Here is a 16,696-nt window from a genome sequence, read left to right as displayed (position 1 = left end):
CACACGCACGCACGCAGACACGGTGCTTAATTTCCCAGTGTTTCAAATACCTTAATTTAACAAAGTTATCCTGACCTGGCCATTGCCAACTTTGCCTGTCAGCTTTGCTCACTTTCTCTCTCAGTTGGGCCCAGGTGTTTTTAGTTTTGGGGTTTGTTTGTTTTTTTCGCCCTTAGATGTAGTGAAGTCTTTCTGTTGTTCACACTTCTGGGTTTCTATTTGCTCTTCTGTATTTCTGGAAGGCTTCCTCTTTCTCTTCATCTAATTAACTACTGTTTATCCTCTGGATTCTAAATGCCACATCCTATTTGAATCCCTCTCTTCTGTGCTTTCATAATGCCCAGGCATCCTTATCACAACATCTCACTTTGTTGTGACTGCTTATTTTACAGCAGTCTTGCCTGCTCTGAGAGCTGTGAGCCGGGGTCAGCATTCACCTTGTTGCCACTGTCTTCCCAGCGCCTAGTATTATGCTTGCAAACCCTGGGTACGCAGTGAATATTGATTGCATGGATGGTGGGCTGAATGAGAGAATGAAGAACTGGCGGGTCTTTGTTTCTCAGCTGGACAGGAAGCCACTCGGCAGAAAGTGTGGTCCCACAGACTCCTCTAAATGCCTTTACTTGCCTTCCTTTCCTTCTGCTTAAAGTTCCCGTTGTTCATGACATCGTAAACAGCTGCTCAGATGATCTCCCATCCGTGCAGCAGAGTTATGCTCGCACTTGCTCTTGCTGATGGACTGGTTATCTGCCAACCTCATCATTGAAGAAAGATGAGGATTGGGGCAGATGGCGCTGTCCATTCAGATGTGACCAGCTGTAGAGGTATGAAATAACTTTGGGATAATTGTGGCAATTGAGGCCATGAAATTTTTTTTTATAATCTCGTCCCTCAAAAGTGATGGCAATGGAGGTAACCTTTTTTTTTATTGAAGTATAGTTGATTTACAATGTTGTGTTACTGTCAGGCATACAGCAAAGTGATTCAGCTATACATATATATATGTATATAATATATGTATTATACAAGATATTGTGTATATATATATAGATATTCTTTTTCAGATTCTTTTCCATTATAGGTTATTATAAGATGCTGATTATATTTCTCTGTGTTATACAGTAGGTCCTTGTTGTTTATCTGTTTTAAATATAGTAATGTGGGTCTGTTAATCCCAGACTCCTAATTTATCCCTCCCCCCACTTTTCCCTTTGGTAACCATAAGTTTGTTTTCTATGTCTGCGAGCCTATTTCTATTTTGTAAATAAGTTCATTTGTATCATTTTTTTAGATTCCACATATAAGTGATATGTGATTTTTGTCTTTTTCTGTCTGACTTCACTTGTATGATAAGCTCTAGGTCCATTCATGTTGCTGCAAATGGTGTTATTTCATTCTCTTTTATGGCTGAGTAATATTCCATTGTATATACCTACCACATCTTCTTTATCCATTCATTTGTCGGTGAATGTTTAGGTTGCCTCCATGTCTTGGTTATTGTAAATAGTGCTGCTATGAACATTGGGGTGCTGTATCTTTTCAAATTAGAGTTTTCATCTTTTCCAGATATATGCGCAGGAGTGAGATTGCTGGATCACATGGCAACTCTAGTGTTAGCTTTTTTAAGGAACCTCCGTCCTGTTCCCCATAGTGACCGCACCAATTTACATTTCCATCAACGGTGTAGGAGGGTTCCCTTTTCTCCACACCCTCTCCAGCATTTGTTATTTGTAGATTTTTTGATGATGGCCATTCTGACCCATGTGAGGTGATGATGGCGGTAACTTTTTAATCTTGCATCATTCTGTATCTGTTTGTTAGGCTTATGAGAAGTCTATTTAAATGTTTAAGTGATATATATCATCTGTGGATGCATAGGACAATTGAACTGCCACCACATACTGGAGACATGGGCTCTTCATTTTTGGAAGTAGTGGCAGCCACTTCACAACGTGGAAGGAAAACATAATTGTCATCTGTTGACTTGTTCAATACAGGTCCAATACAACCTCAATTTCAAGGAAACTGATGCTGTTGAAGATAAAGGTACTCAGTTGCTGCCCACTTCACTTCTAGACTAAAGAGAACAGACACACACTGACCCTCTCCCTCCCTCTCTCAGAAGTTGTCACGTCTCCTCCTTCCCAAGGCCAGTCCTTCCACTCACCTTGTCGCCTCTGTGGGGTTTGTCAGCCTCTCCCTTTCCATTCTCTCCTTTCCTCAGCCTACAAGAATGATAAAGTTTCCATTGTCTTAAAAGATAATTTTTAAATAGTCACACTAGGTAACACCTCTTTTTCTCATCTTTATTACCTTTATTAGCATAGTCAGGATCTCTTCCTCACTCCTTGCTGTGGACTGAATTGTGTCCTCCCACCACCCGCCCCCGTGCCCCAAATTTTATATAATGAGGCCGCAACCCCCAGTGTGACTGTAAATGGAGATAGGGCTTTTAGGAGGTAATTAAGTTTAAATGGGGTCATAAGGGTTGGGCCCAAATCCTATAGGATTGGTGTTATAAGAAAGAGGAAGAAAGAACGCAATCTCCATCCTCTCCCAGTGAGAAGACAGCTGTCTGCAGGTCAGGAAGTGGGGCTCCCACCAGCAGAAGCCTGCTGGACCTCGAGCTTGGACTTTCCAGCCTCCAGAACCGTGAGAAAATAAATTTGTAGTGTTCGAGCCCCCCCCAGTCTGTGGTGTTTGTTGTGGCAGCTTGGGCTGACTAACACACTGCTCAGCCCACTTGGATCTAGTTTTTGTGTCAGCCACTCCACAGAGGCAGCTCCCCATAATTGTTCGAGGCCAGGACCTGGTTTCAAGCCTCTTCCTCCTTGACCTACGCCGTGAGGAATATCCTTGACCAGCCCTCGGAATGCTCTTCTGCTTCTCCTAACTCCACTCCCGGCTCTCCTCTCTCTCCTTAAGTAACTCTTCCTTCTATTCCTCCCCTCTTGTCAATACTGACATTTTACCAGTATTCTAATCTTGGTCGCATTACTCTGCATGTTCCCTGGAGGTGAGGTTCTAGACTCCTTTACTCTCTCATCCCAGTTTTCGATGGGTCCCAGCTCTATATCTCCAAATCAAATATTTCTCTGAGAAGCACAGCCTAATTCCCTTTAGCCTAGTGGGTATCTACGCTTCAGCACCTATACTCTACCAGATACCTGGAGCTTTATCCTTCAGGAGTCATCTCTCATTGTACACTGATGGATTCTCTCATGGTCCTTAGCCTAACTGATAAGGTCGCCAGTCACCCATTCTCTCAGTTTAGAAAACCTAGAACTGCACTTACCTCTTCCTTCTCTTTCCTTTCAACATCTTGTCAAATCCCAAGGGCTATCAGTTCAACCTTGAATTTGTCCCCACGTTTGTATCTGTCCACTTTAATATATGCCATTTGGAATGAAGAGTTCAGGCTTATATCATTTCTTGCTTTACTGCAGCAGAAGTCTGCTAACCTGTAGCATACATCAGTTTTTTTGTCCTCACTGAAGACAGACTTGTCGTCCTGGAAAATACTGGAATTGTTTCCCCTTTGCTCACAGTCTTCAGCTGACTGCTTAGCTGAATACCAAATAGTATTTTCCAAAATGCCCTCCTTGGAATATTAATTATAATTTTTCTTCAGGTTGTTAGTAGATGTTTTGTAAGCAAAAGGGGGCAGGGGTTAAGTGTTGAAAAGTCAAATCTATGTGGGAAGTGCTAGATGAAAGAAATTTAACTTCTTAGCTGAAGAACTTCTTAGAAACCGGTAATGTTCATGTGATTCTGTAAAAGGAAATTATACAGGTCCACAGTCTCTGATTCAGAGATCCTTGGGGCTGGATGTATTTGCAATCCAGAATCTGTCAGATGTTTATACAGCAAATATTATATAACACCTCCCAGCACTCATATTGCTGTTTCTGTATCAAAATATATAGATATCACATTTAATGAGATAAATCAAGACTATAAAATAGCCTCACATGAGTTCAGGTGAGGTTTTGCAGCTTGATGGATTACAAAACATGTTTGGATTTTGCAGTTGTGTGTAAAGGGATTGTGAACCAGTAATATGCTGAATTTCCCAAACACATTTGTCTGTGGAAGATTTCCTCCCAAGAGCCTCTCTCTCAGGTGTTCTGTACCATTGTATGCATTTTAAAAATGCGGACATATAGGCAACTTCTGCCCCACCCCACTGAAATGTTATTCTTCTCCAAAGGGCTTTAATGTTTACCACTTGGTGTCTCTTGCTATTCCACTTCCATCCTCCTTTTCCACCTGGAGAATGTCTTTGTCTTTTGGCCCATTAAATTCAAGTTTAAATGTCAGTTCACACTCCTGTTATGGCCATCATCACATTGCACGTTAATGATCTCTTTACTTGTGTGTCAACTATTTGTCAAGAGGCTATTTCTTTTTTCATTACTGAATCCTTACTGCTGAAAATAACATCTGGTCATCAGTGGATATTCAAGAAATACTGAATGAATAAATGAAAATTAATTCACTGAAGACATTGAAAAATCACCAGAGTGAAAACTAAGAGTGGCCAATAATTTAATGCCAGAATCTGGCACACTTCCCCATCAATAAGGTCAAAGGAATTGGGTTGAGAAAAAAACTCCCCTGGAATACGAAAATTTTGCATGTGCTGCCCTTTGATTCAGCAATCCCATTTTGAGAAATCTTCCCAAGGGAGATACTCAGACAAGTATGTAATATGTACCTATAAGGAGATGTCATCACATCATTATAATAATGAAAGGTGGACAAAATCTAGTTGCTTATCAATAGGAAACTGGGTTCATATACCATGAAAATAATCTCACACAAAGATTACTACATGGCTCTTAAACAAGATTGCGTGTGTGTGCCTGTGTGTGTGTGTGTGTGTGTGTGTGTGTGTGTGTGTGTGTGTGTGTGTATCTGTCTGTACCCTATCTTAAAAAAACCTCTTTGACATATTGTTGGAAAAAAACAGCTTGTAAAACAGCATGTATATGTTGATCCCATTTATGTGCAAATTATATACATATATGGTCATACATATATATCCATATATTATAGAGCAAGCCTTGGAAGGGTGTCCATCAAATCTTTGACAGTAGCCGACTCTTAGTGGTTTGAGTCTTGGGACTGTTTTTTTTTTTCCTTCCTGTATTTTTAAATGTTCTAAAAACTGCCATATTTTATCTTGTAAGCAGTAAAACAGTGAAAAAATTGCTTTAAAGTCAACATACAGTTATTTATGATTCTGAGTTTGAGAACTTGGAAGCAAACAATTACTTATAGTAATATGTCTACATTACTATTAAGAGAGGATTTTTGGAAGTTTCTTAATCAATTTCACAAAAATTCCTATGAGGCCATTCTTCTTATCTCCAGAGAGAACACTGATTGTGATTTTGGTCTGGAGGACCCCAAAGTTTGTCTTTTTCACATTCTGCATGTGGAGAAGTTGTGCCCTAGGAAAGCTGCTCCCAGGACTATGATTCTGTGGCTGGATGATGGATGACCAGCCCACATTTTGACCAGTCGTTTCCAACTGGTATCATTTCTTCCAGATTCTAGCTAGAGGCCCCTTCCTATAGTGATGCTCTTGGAAATGTCATTCCTCGTTTTGAATTGGGATTGGCCACCTATGGATCAAACTGGCCATTTCACTACTTCTGGGTTTCGGCTATTGACTGCTCTGGAGTGGGCGAACCTTCCACACAGACCGTATAACTTGTCTGTTCAACAGTACACCCCCGACACATGAGCACACCTGCCCATGTATCACCTGCCTGCGCTTCACCCAATTTCACCAGCCCCCCGACTTCCTGCCCCGGGCTTCTCTCTACCACTCTTCTTTCTGCCTCTTCCTCTCCCCTTGTGACCACCACATGGCAGGAAGAGGAAGAGGCTTAGTCTCTATACACACCTCCTGCCCCCCTGCCACACATATACATATCAAAAGCCCAGCCAAGACTTTACTGTTTTGTGATTTTGCTGACATAGAATACACCAAATTTCTGAACTAATTCAAGCCTCTTGAAGAATAGAGAGACCTAAACAACTCTGCACGAGTGCACGGGGGATCTGACCATGCTCCTTGTCTAGGCTACTAATCTATAGCGTTCAGAAAGTCCCCTGTAACTATTTGGGGAAAGCAGAGCTCATGTTCCTTGCAGCTCCTAAGGGCCACTCTAACATTTCTAAAAGTCTTTCTAAAGAATTAAAGAATCCACTTAGGACTATTTAAAGCAGAGGTGAAAAATCATTGCAAGGTATTACAATGTATTGTACATTCCCTTTTACCTGTTTTAGAATCAGAGAGTCCGACTTATTTTACTACAAGTAGCACTTAGCCCTCAGTGTCACTCTGAGCAGTGTGTCAGACTTCTGGTTCCATTGGACAGGATATAAGCTGTTATTCTCGAAATCTCTTCCTACTTACCTTCTATAAATTTAAACTCTTGAAGTGATGTACTAATGATTCCTCCTAGGAACATGTGAAAACCCTTATGTTCATTGTCTTTAATAAGTTGCCTAGAATCGAAAAGAACATACTGTAGAGGGATTTCGCAGGTAACGCTGCCTAATGACTTCGTCACACTTTAAATTGCAACTCAGATTGTTCCAAGATTATGAGAAATAACATTATCAAAATATAACCAGATGATGTTACATTTGTTTTGCATAGCGCTTATGCAGTTTTCATGTCAGGACCTGAGCCTGATCCTAACTGAGCTATAAAATAGCATCTGATTAGCAGTCTCTGATACAGCTCCTGCTGATAGCATCGAAGATACTGAAATATCACCAGCCTGAAAACTACGAGTGGCCAACAATTTAATGCCAGAATCTGGGCATACTTCCCCATCAGTAAGGTCAAAGGAATTGGCCTGAGGAAAAAAATGAGTGGATTGCCTATGTTTTGTGTAATGAAACAGAGCAGTGCTACCTTCCAGAATGATGTGAGCAGAAAGTTTTATCCATTACCCACTAACTTAGAGACCCAGGCTCATTAAAAGCCAGAAATGAGGACAACCCCGGGAGCCCCTTACAGAGGTGGCGTTCTGTGTCTGTCTCTAAAGGTCTCATTTATCTGCTATTATTTATTCCCATGTGAAAAATAGCCTGATGGTCATGGACTTTTTAGACAATAGAAACAAAAAATATGTGACAATATTAATTTTAGGAAAAATTGTTTTAGCCAGAAAAAATATGGAACGAAGACTGTTGTTCTATATTGCTGAGTGTAGTTTAGAGCTACAATGTAATGGTCATGAAAATGTGTGCATTAAAATGTAGCAACAAATATTTAAAAGAACACATTGGTCAGATTCATAATTGTTAATTATGTTCTAACACAGACTTCTCAGCCTTTGAAAAATCAGTTAAGACAGTCTGACCATTATAACTGATAAATTTGAATGAACATTGTAGAAAAGTTTTCCTCTCTTTGGTCACCTGTGAAATATTTATAAAAGTTCATCATATATTTAGCTACAAAGGAGAAACTGAGAAAGTTTCCAACACTAGAATACTTGTAGATTCCTCTGAGTATAATGTAATATGACTAACACCAATTAACACAAGTTTAAACAAAACCAACACAAATCTAACCACTTTAAGAGGAGGGAAATTTTCTTAAAATCCATTGTTCTATGAAAAAATTAAAATGATAATATTAGTTTATTTCTGAAAGAAGACAGTGCTTGGCACATGGTAGGTGCCAAGTGAATAATCATTCAGTGAATGAATGATGACTATTTAGAAGCATAATGAAAATAAAAAACTCTGGCTGGTAGCACAGTGGGCTCAAATTTATGGCCTTAATTATGCTTACTTAGGCATGACAGAATGAAAATAAATGAACTAAGCAGTCAATGCCAGAAGTTGGAGAAATGACAAAAAATTAAACATATCAGGAGGAAAATAATAATAAAAGCAAAAAATCAATACATCTGTGGGATAAAGGGAAGGAAAAAAGGACAAGCTTTTAGTAACTTTAATTTTTACAAAATAGAAATAAAATATGATGGAAAAAACTGTAACTGATATAGGTCCTATAAGCAAATGACAGATAATACTTTTTAAAATACAGAGACTAATATGTTATTATCTAAGTGTGCTTGCAAATATGAGAATTTTAGTACAAAGGATGATTTATTTAAAAAAAACATATATGGGGAAAACTGACTCATAAATAATTTAAAAACCAGAATATATGAAATACCTAAAGAAAAACTGAAGGGAAAAAAAAAAAACTTACAAAAGAATTATTTTCACAAAAGACTCCAGGACTTGTTGATCAAGTTTTCAAAGAGCAGACTTAATAAATTGTTCCAGAACATGGAAAGAATTTGAAAAGCTATACAGATCATTTTATAAACTATAATAAAACCCTGACAGAAATTGCATAAGAAAATTACAGACAATCAAATATTAGCAAATGAATGAAACTCTATCTAGTAAAAGAGAAAATCAGCCTCCTCCAAGAGTGTTAATGCAGGAATGGGTGGAAGCTAAATATTAGGACATTTCTTCATATCATATGGCACAGCCAAGGTCCAACTAGAAAAGCCACATATATAATCTCAGAAGATACTTGAATGGTATTTAATAAAATTAAATACCCATCACAACTCGGAAAAAAAAATAACTTTAACAACTAGGATTAGAAAGATACTTACCTAATGTGACAGAGAACATCTATATTAAACAGCTAATTTTTAGTAAAATACTGAAAACACTCCTTTTAAAATAAAGAGGATGGGTTAAGGATGTCGACTATCCCCATTGATATTTAACACTTCTGAATTCTTGCCATTGAGGCATATAACAAAATAGAAAAAGAAAAGACAACATTTTAAATAATATGCCTAAAATTTCAATATTTTACCATAAAATTCTTAACATAATTTTTACAAGAAATGTGAAGTACCTAGATACACAAAGTTGTAAAATCTTTCTGAGAGAGCTATACAGTGTTCATTGATAAAAATTTAAAAATTCTGAAAGTATTGTTTCAAAATTATTTTATGGGTTTAACTCAAACCCAGTCACAGTTCCACTATTTTTACTTGATTACTAAACAAGATAGTCCAAATGTCTTTTCCTAGACTGATACTTCCTGTGCTCACGATTAACACCTATGAAGGCTCACATTCACAGAAATACAAGGATAGAGTAATCTGGTACTCCACTCTACTGGGTAAATTAACTTTGAAAGAACCGGGAGGGAGAAACATTTTCATGTTTTGCCCACAAAACCCTAAAGCTCATTCAGTTACCTGTTTTCACAAGAACCTGGGACTAAATTGAGGGGAAATGGAGAAATGAAGGCAGAAGATAAAGACTGCTGTTTCCTTATCCAACTACCTTATTCCTAATAACTCTCAAAAGACATTTTCAATTAAGCCATATATATATATATAATGTATAATAAATATGTATATATGTAATATATATTTCAGAGAGGCAGAGATGTTTTTCATAAGGAAATGATTTCATGAAGACAGACATATATAGATATATAGATAAATGTCTTTATGAAATTGAGTATACACACGTTTGTGTGTTCTTGTATACAAATACAAATCCGCACCACCATACCTTGCCTTTCTTGGCCATGCAAGGTACGTCTGTATATTGCTTAAGAAAATCTGTCCTCAGCCTATGTTAATTCAGTACACATACAGCACCTGGCCAGTTGTCAGTGTCAGCAGTAATACATCATGAACAAAAACATTCCATATTGAGTCACATGCATTAAAAAACACTAGATCTCTGCCACAGTGTTGTGCCACTTGTAATTATAAAGTGCCAACTGTACTTGGTTTCTGTGCATGGCCACGGCTGGGCTCCATGTAATGCCATGCTGCACATTCTATGTTTTGTGTTCCAAATTCCTCGTTCTGATTTGGAGTTCCAAGTCATGAATCCTGGATGTGCTGCATGCACAATAAATGTCGTACATTTTATTATCATGTTTTTTTTTTTTAAGTGAGCCTCAGCTAAAAGAGCAGCTAATTTATAGGAAAACCGATTACTTAGCACAGTAAAATTAACTTAAACTATTACATCAGAAGAGAAGGGTTTTTTATCTCCGCTTTCTCTTGTTTTTGTCCCTGGTCCCTGGGATAAATTTTTTATTGGGGCTCAACTAAATTTCTTCTTTTATTTCCCTCCCCACTTTGTAATTCTAAGCTAGGGTCAACGTTTGAAACTGACTTTGTCTATTTCTTCTCAGTTGACTGAGGAGTCTGGCTTCAGCACGAAGAATAGGCTCTAATTTCCACTTTGTGCCATAACCAGATTATACCTCATTTATTGATGTCACCTGCTGCACAGAATTTAAATAATGGTTCTACTGGGGCTCACCCGTCACTCACTCTTACATCCCCTCAACAATGCAGTGATTCTTATAAGTAAAAGTTACTTGCTGGTGATGCCAAAATTGGCCCTACAAGTACAGTTAAGGTTAAGGTACCCATGCTGGGTCTTACAAGGAAAACCCCCTCATTTGAGCTGAATTCTCTCTTGTTAGGGTAGGATTTTTTTTATGAAAAAGCATAGTATAACTTCTCTCTTTCCCTTATCCCTTCCCCTCCCACCCCCTTTTCTGTCTCCCTCACTTCTTTCTCCTTTATCCCTTTCCCCTTGGGGTTCCTGATGATCCAAATTGCAACCTACTCATAGAACGAAGGAATTTTAGAGATGAAAACATCAAAATCCTTGACTCCTACCTCTCATGCAGTCACCACCAAGATGTAGTCATCTAAACCACTGCTACTCAAAACTAGCTTCAATTCCATCTCACCTGGGAGGCTTATAAAAAACTCCCTCGGCCCGTCTTACAAGGCTTGAGGCTGTTTCTAACCCTCTACACGGCAGAATAGCTCCTAGGCTTAGGCTCATTTGCCTGATGCAGGTTTTATGGTTTAAAGTATGGCCTTCTAGAATGGGGACCATGCTCACAGGTGACATGAGTCCTCTAGAGGTCACATCCATGGGCAAGAAAGAGGTGAGGGTGACACAGTGAGAGAAAGACTGCTTCGTTTGAGGCCTTGAGAGAGCATTCACTGAGACCTGCATATGTATTACCCATTTCCTTTTTGTATAGAATCAGCTTATCTTTAGAGACATAATTGATGAGTCCCATCTCATAACCTCTTTGAGAGCAAATTAGGCCTTGTCATAATCCTTGGATACAGGCTTAAAAAAGAAATCCTCTATCTTCCAACTTCTGTGTAAAATGTAGTGAGCTTTGCAGCCAGGCCAGGCAATGCTGTTTTCTTTAGCACCCACTAAGTTAAAGTAAAAATGTAATTATTGTGACTTCCAGATCTTTCCATTCCTACTGCAATCTGCTTTTCTTACTGGCTTCCTTTCTTTTTTTTTTTTTTTTTTTTTTTTGGTACTGCTGGTGTTTTTGTTGACTCTCCTCGGCTACGTAAAGTCTTTGTAGAAGAAAGAGACATGGTCAATCAAAGACTGAATGATGGAGGATCTGAGGAATATAATAACCTGAATTTACTAGTTCCTCATTATTCTATTAATGAAGCCATGTGGCATTTGTGATAAATACTTTGAAAACTCATATTTATTCCATAGCTTTTACAATAATACAAACAAAAAAGTAAAATGCCTAAAAGTATTTGAGAAACATTGGTTTAGAGTAAATTGACATTAATATTTTAAATACAATGACCTCCTTACAAGGATAAGTGAATAAAATTATAGTTACTCAGTATCCAAGCATGATATGCTTATCTATTTACCTGGCTGGAATATTTGGTAGTCAACTCCAGGTTCCAAATGTGTTAAGGTTCATTATACTATGTGCGCCAACCAAAGATTTTAAGTTATAGTTACACAAGGTATTTGATTTTTATGAAATTACTGAAGTCTAAATGTTTTATTCCCTCCTCCCATAGGCTGTCTTCACATCGTTAGCAGAACAATGTTAACACTGAATTTCTGTAAAGAGTTAGGGATGTGCCTTGAAGTATCTGCTTGTGCATTTGTGGGCTCCTGTAAATGCACCCATGAGGGAGGGTCAGAAGGGTAGAAGCATTACCAGGACAAGATTTGGCCAATTGATGCTCTTGGGTCGACAGGGTGGAACCCCTGTCTGCACAACCTGTGTTCTGCTTAATGATATGGTGGTAAAATGTTTAATACCTCCTCTCAAGGTGGGGGGGAATCCCTGATGTGTAGAGTTCATTTGCCTGTTTCCATGTGTAAATACTCCCATGGTGGCCAGTCTCAAGCCACCAATGTCACATGGCTGAATGCAGAGTTGGGAAGAGATGCACACAATAGATTCTCAGGAGCTGCTTCTGGGAAACCACTTACTAGATAACCTCACCTCTTATTAGTTAGCAGAGAAATCTTGAGTAAGTCATACTCTCTTTCAGGTTTGGGTTTCACACCTCTAAAATGAAGGTAACCATATATGTGACCATTTTTATGAGGGCAAGATGAAGGAATCGATATAAAATTATTTGTAGGTTCTCAGGGAAGGGTTGTAATACTAATTGTGCCACCTAATTGTAAACGTCTTCTCTGATTAATGATGGGGATTAAGTTCCAAAAGTTAGTATATATTTGTCCACCTATTTACCAATCTAGCCCAACTCTATGACCCTCCTCGCCTCATGAAAGGATGCATGTTTGAAAACAGTAGTTCTAAGAAGTGTTTTGTGAGCGCCTACCTCTCATTAACCACATTATATACCCTTAGAACACCCACAGTGTTTCTCCCTAGAATATTTACTTGTGTTCTTATCTATGCTCTGAAAAGTTTTAGGTATGTTATATACATTCCACTGATCATACAGCTTTTACATTTCACTGTCAATTCCTACATGATTTTCTGTCTTTCCATAGACACTTCCCACCATGTCCAAGGATTCCTTTGCCATTAAATATGTATGAGGACACCAGTTCTATGTTCACACTTTTCTCCATTATCTTATCGTTACGTTTTTAACCCACCTGCCAGGTGAGACTTCCCACTTACTGTGAAATGGCCTTCCCTGATTCCTCAGGTCATCATAATCCTCCACTTTCTAAACTTGTTTGGCCTTTATTAACTATACAACTTATTTTGTAATAATTATATTAAAGAATCATAAAATCTCAAAATTAGAATAAAGTTAAATGAACATTTCTTCTTGCTAGCTGTAACAGTTCCAGGGCCATAGGGCTTATTAACTTTTAACTATAGAAACCAAATGCTTTTTCTAATTATAAACACCGTATCATTGTTCCATCCATTTTGAATTATACAGAGCAATTGTTCTCAAATCTACTGTCTGCAGACAACTTTGGTCTTGCAAAATATCGTGTGGATCACCTACTCTGTCTGCTTCCATTCAACATGGCACGAAAAATCCAACCAGAATTAATGGGCAACCAGGCCCCATTCTCGTTGGGAACATCTGCTTCTTATTAAATATCATAAGTAATTTATTAATTCTTGCCAGAAACAAAAGTAAAGACATTGTCATACTAAAAGCATTACCAGCACAAAAGACCAGCCAGCCGGCACAGCACCTGGAGGACTCTCACAGACACCCTCTGGGGTGTCATTAATCTGGGGACACGAGATGTCAGGTTTCTTCTGTTTTCTTACCAAGGAAGACAAAGCTGGAGTGTGTCTGAGCTTCCGTGCCCACTCCTTTGAGTTGATGTGTGTGGTTGGGCTATAAAAATGAAGGATGGGTTAGTAGGTGGTGGGATGACCACACAAAGCCCATGGCACGTCACAGCGGAATTAATAAAATGTGAGTGCTGGAAAGGAGGAGAGAGAGAGGATCAGGGCCAACTTGACCATTTACAAGGCATGGAATGAGGTCCAGAAAGGGGAGGTGACTACTTCAAAGTCTCCCAGCCAACTGGTGACAAAGCCATGCCAAGTATCCAGAACCCCTGACATCTGGGCCGAGTTCCGTGCACAGTGTCGCCGAAAAGTAGACCCTTCCCAAGGGGACTGAACAGTCAGTGATTTGTATATGCTCGTTTAGAGGACTGAGGTCCTGCAAACTGTGTAACCTTCCTGATGCTTGGATTTTGGAAGGCTATCAACATGTTTCTTCTATGACAATGAAGATAAAATAGCCATGGTGAATATGTTTTCAGTCCTTGCTATGTGCCAGGAGCTATTTTAGGTTGTGTTTCTCATGCTTTCTCTCATTTAACCCAAATGACCAAATTAAATAGGTACTTTTAAAATGCTCCTTTATAGATGATGAAACTGATCCTCAGAGTGTTTAAGTAATTTTCCCAGGTTGTGCGGCAGGTAAGTGTTGGAGCCAGGATATAGATCAGTTGCAGTGGACTCCCCTGTCTGTTATTTGTTCTCTAGAGTCTGTTGTCTTTAGCCACATTCCACTTTGGATGTTTGTGGTTTTTATGTCTGCTAATTTGTTAGTTTCTGCCCCACATTTTGCCTTTTTTGGTGTAGATGAAACATTTTCGTGTAAATCAATTTTTATGTATTGATTTGTTTCCTAAGTCATACTCTAAGCTATTGTATTTTTTTTTGTGTTTAACGTTTGCCTTCAGATTTGAGTATGATTAAAATCTAGGAGGGTCCGTATATAGTTCTTCTTTATGGATGGATGCCTTGACAGTGATCCCTGGGACAGTTCTCTCAGTGGCCTGCCTTTCTCTACTGTCCTTCCCCAAGTACATTGCTTTGAAACTAGACCATCATTTTCAACTACAAAAACAGTTTAAACACATTGGTCTTATTTATGAAGATGACCGATATAACCTAATTGTAATGCACCGGGCTGAATTCAGGTACTTCAGGTACCCAGGTACTTTGACTAAAATACGGAATGTGGTAAACCTATGCTTTAAGTATTTGGGTGGATTACTTTTTTTATGATTAGTTCCTAAATTCCTGCTCACCTTCAATAAGCATCAATACTGCGTTCAGCTGGGTCTAAAGGAGGGAAGACTAAATGACCCATATTTTTTTTTCCCTGCTGAGTATCCACTGAGATCAATCAAAGTAAAATTCCATTTTCTTTAGGGCACTTAGGCTGTCAGATGACTCCACTTTTGTCTGCCTTCAGTCCAACTCCTGGTTTTTAAAAATTGTCTACCTTCTAATAGATGTTAGTGGTACCCCATCACAGTTTTAATTTGAATTCTCCTAATAGCTAACGATGCTGAACATTTTTTCATGTGCTTATTTGCTGCCACCCTTGGTGAAAGGTCTGTACCACTTTTTAACTGGATGTTTGTTTTCTTACTATTAAGTTTTGAGGTTTTATAAAAATTGTACTAGAAAAAGTCCTTTGCCAAATATTTGCTTTGCAGATGTTTTCTCCCAGTTTATAACTTGTTTTTCCTCTCAGAGAGCGAAAGTATCTAATTTTTATAAAATTCAGTTTATCTTTTCTTTTCTTTTATGGAACATGCTTTTGGTGTGATGTGTAACAACTCCTTGCCTAACTCCAGATCTCAAATATTTTGTCCCTTGTTTTCTTCTAAAAGTGTTATAGCTTTATGTTTTACATTTAGATCTACAATCTGTTTTGAGTTATACATACACCTTACACCTTACAGAAAAACAAAATTCATTATATGCATATGGATATAAGAATAAAGAGTTATAGGCCTATGTATGTTATCTCTTTTATCTTGGGCTAGTTTTGGTAGTATCTGTTTTTCAAAGAATTGATCCATTTGGTCTAAAATTGAGTTTGTGTGCATAGAGGTGCTCAGAGTATCCCTTTATTACCCTTTTAATGTCTGTAGGGTCAGTAATGATATCTTCTCTTTCATTCTTGATACTGGTAATTTGTTTCTTCTCACTTTTTCCCTTTGTTGTTCTTGCTGGTGGTTTGTCAATTCTTTTAATCTTTTTCAAGAACCAGCTTTGATTTTATTAATTTTTCTCTTTTTTACTCTTGCTTTCTATTTTATTGATCTCTGTTCTTACCTTTACTGTTTTCTTCATTCTGCTTTCTTTACGTATGTTTTGCTGTTCTTTTTCTACTTTCTTAATGTATAAGATTAGATAACTGGTTTGAGACTTTTCTAAAAATATATAAACACTTACTGCTATAAAAATTTTCTTTACACATTGTTTTAACTACACCCCAAAATATTTCCCTTGAGATTTCTATTACTGAGAGAAGAGGGTTAAAGTGTCTAGCAGTAACTGTGAATTTGTCTATTTCTTTTCAATTCTGTCAGTTTTTGCTTCATTTTTTCAAGCTCTGTTGTTAAGTGCATAAAGATTTATGATTGTTATTTTTACTTGGTGAATTTAACTTTTTTATTTAACTTTTTTGTTACATTCTTCTTTTTGCTTGGCAATTTTCTTTTCTCTGAAGTCTACTCTGTCTGATATAATATAGCCACTCCAATTTTATTTAACTGGTGGTTGGTATAGTGCATGGTATATATTATTTTTCATCCTTTTACTTTTAACTTACCTATATCACCATGTTTGAAATTAGTTTCTTGTAGATAGCTTTTTTTTTTAATCCATTCTGTCAATCTCTGTCTTTTAATTGATACATTTAGGCCATTTGCTTTTAATGTAATTATTGATATATTTGGATTTAGTTCTATCGTTGTATTTGTTTTCTGTTTATTCTGTTTTATCCCTATTTCCTTCCCCTTTCTATAATTTATGTCTTTGCCAAATTTGGAGGGGTTTCAGCCATTATTTCTTCAATTATTTTTG

Source organism: Pseudorca crassidens, chromosome 8, assembly GCF_039906515.1.
Source record: "Pseudorca crassidens isolate mPseCra1 chromosome 8, mPseCra1.hap1, whole genome shotgun sequence".
NCBI lineage: Eukaryota > Metazoa > Chordata > Mammalia > Artiodactyla > Delphinidae > Pseudorca > Pseudorca crassidens.
The sequence above is the reverse complement of the archived record's forward strand: the minus strand, read 5'-3'. Positions refer to the sequence as shown.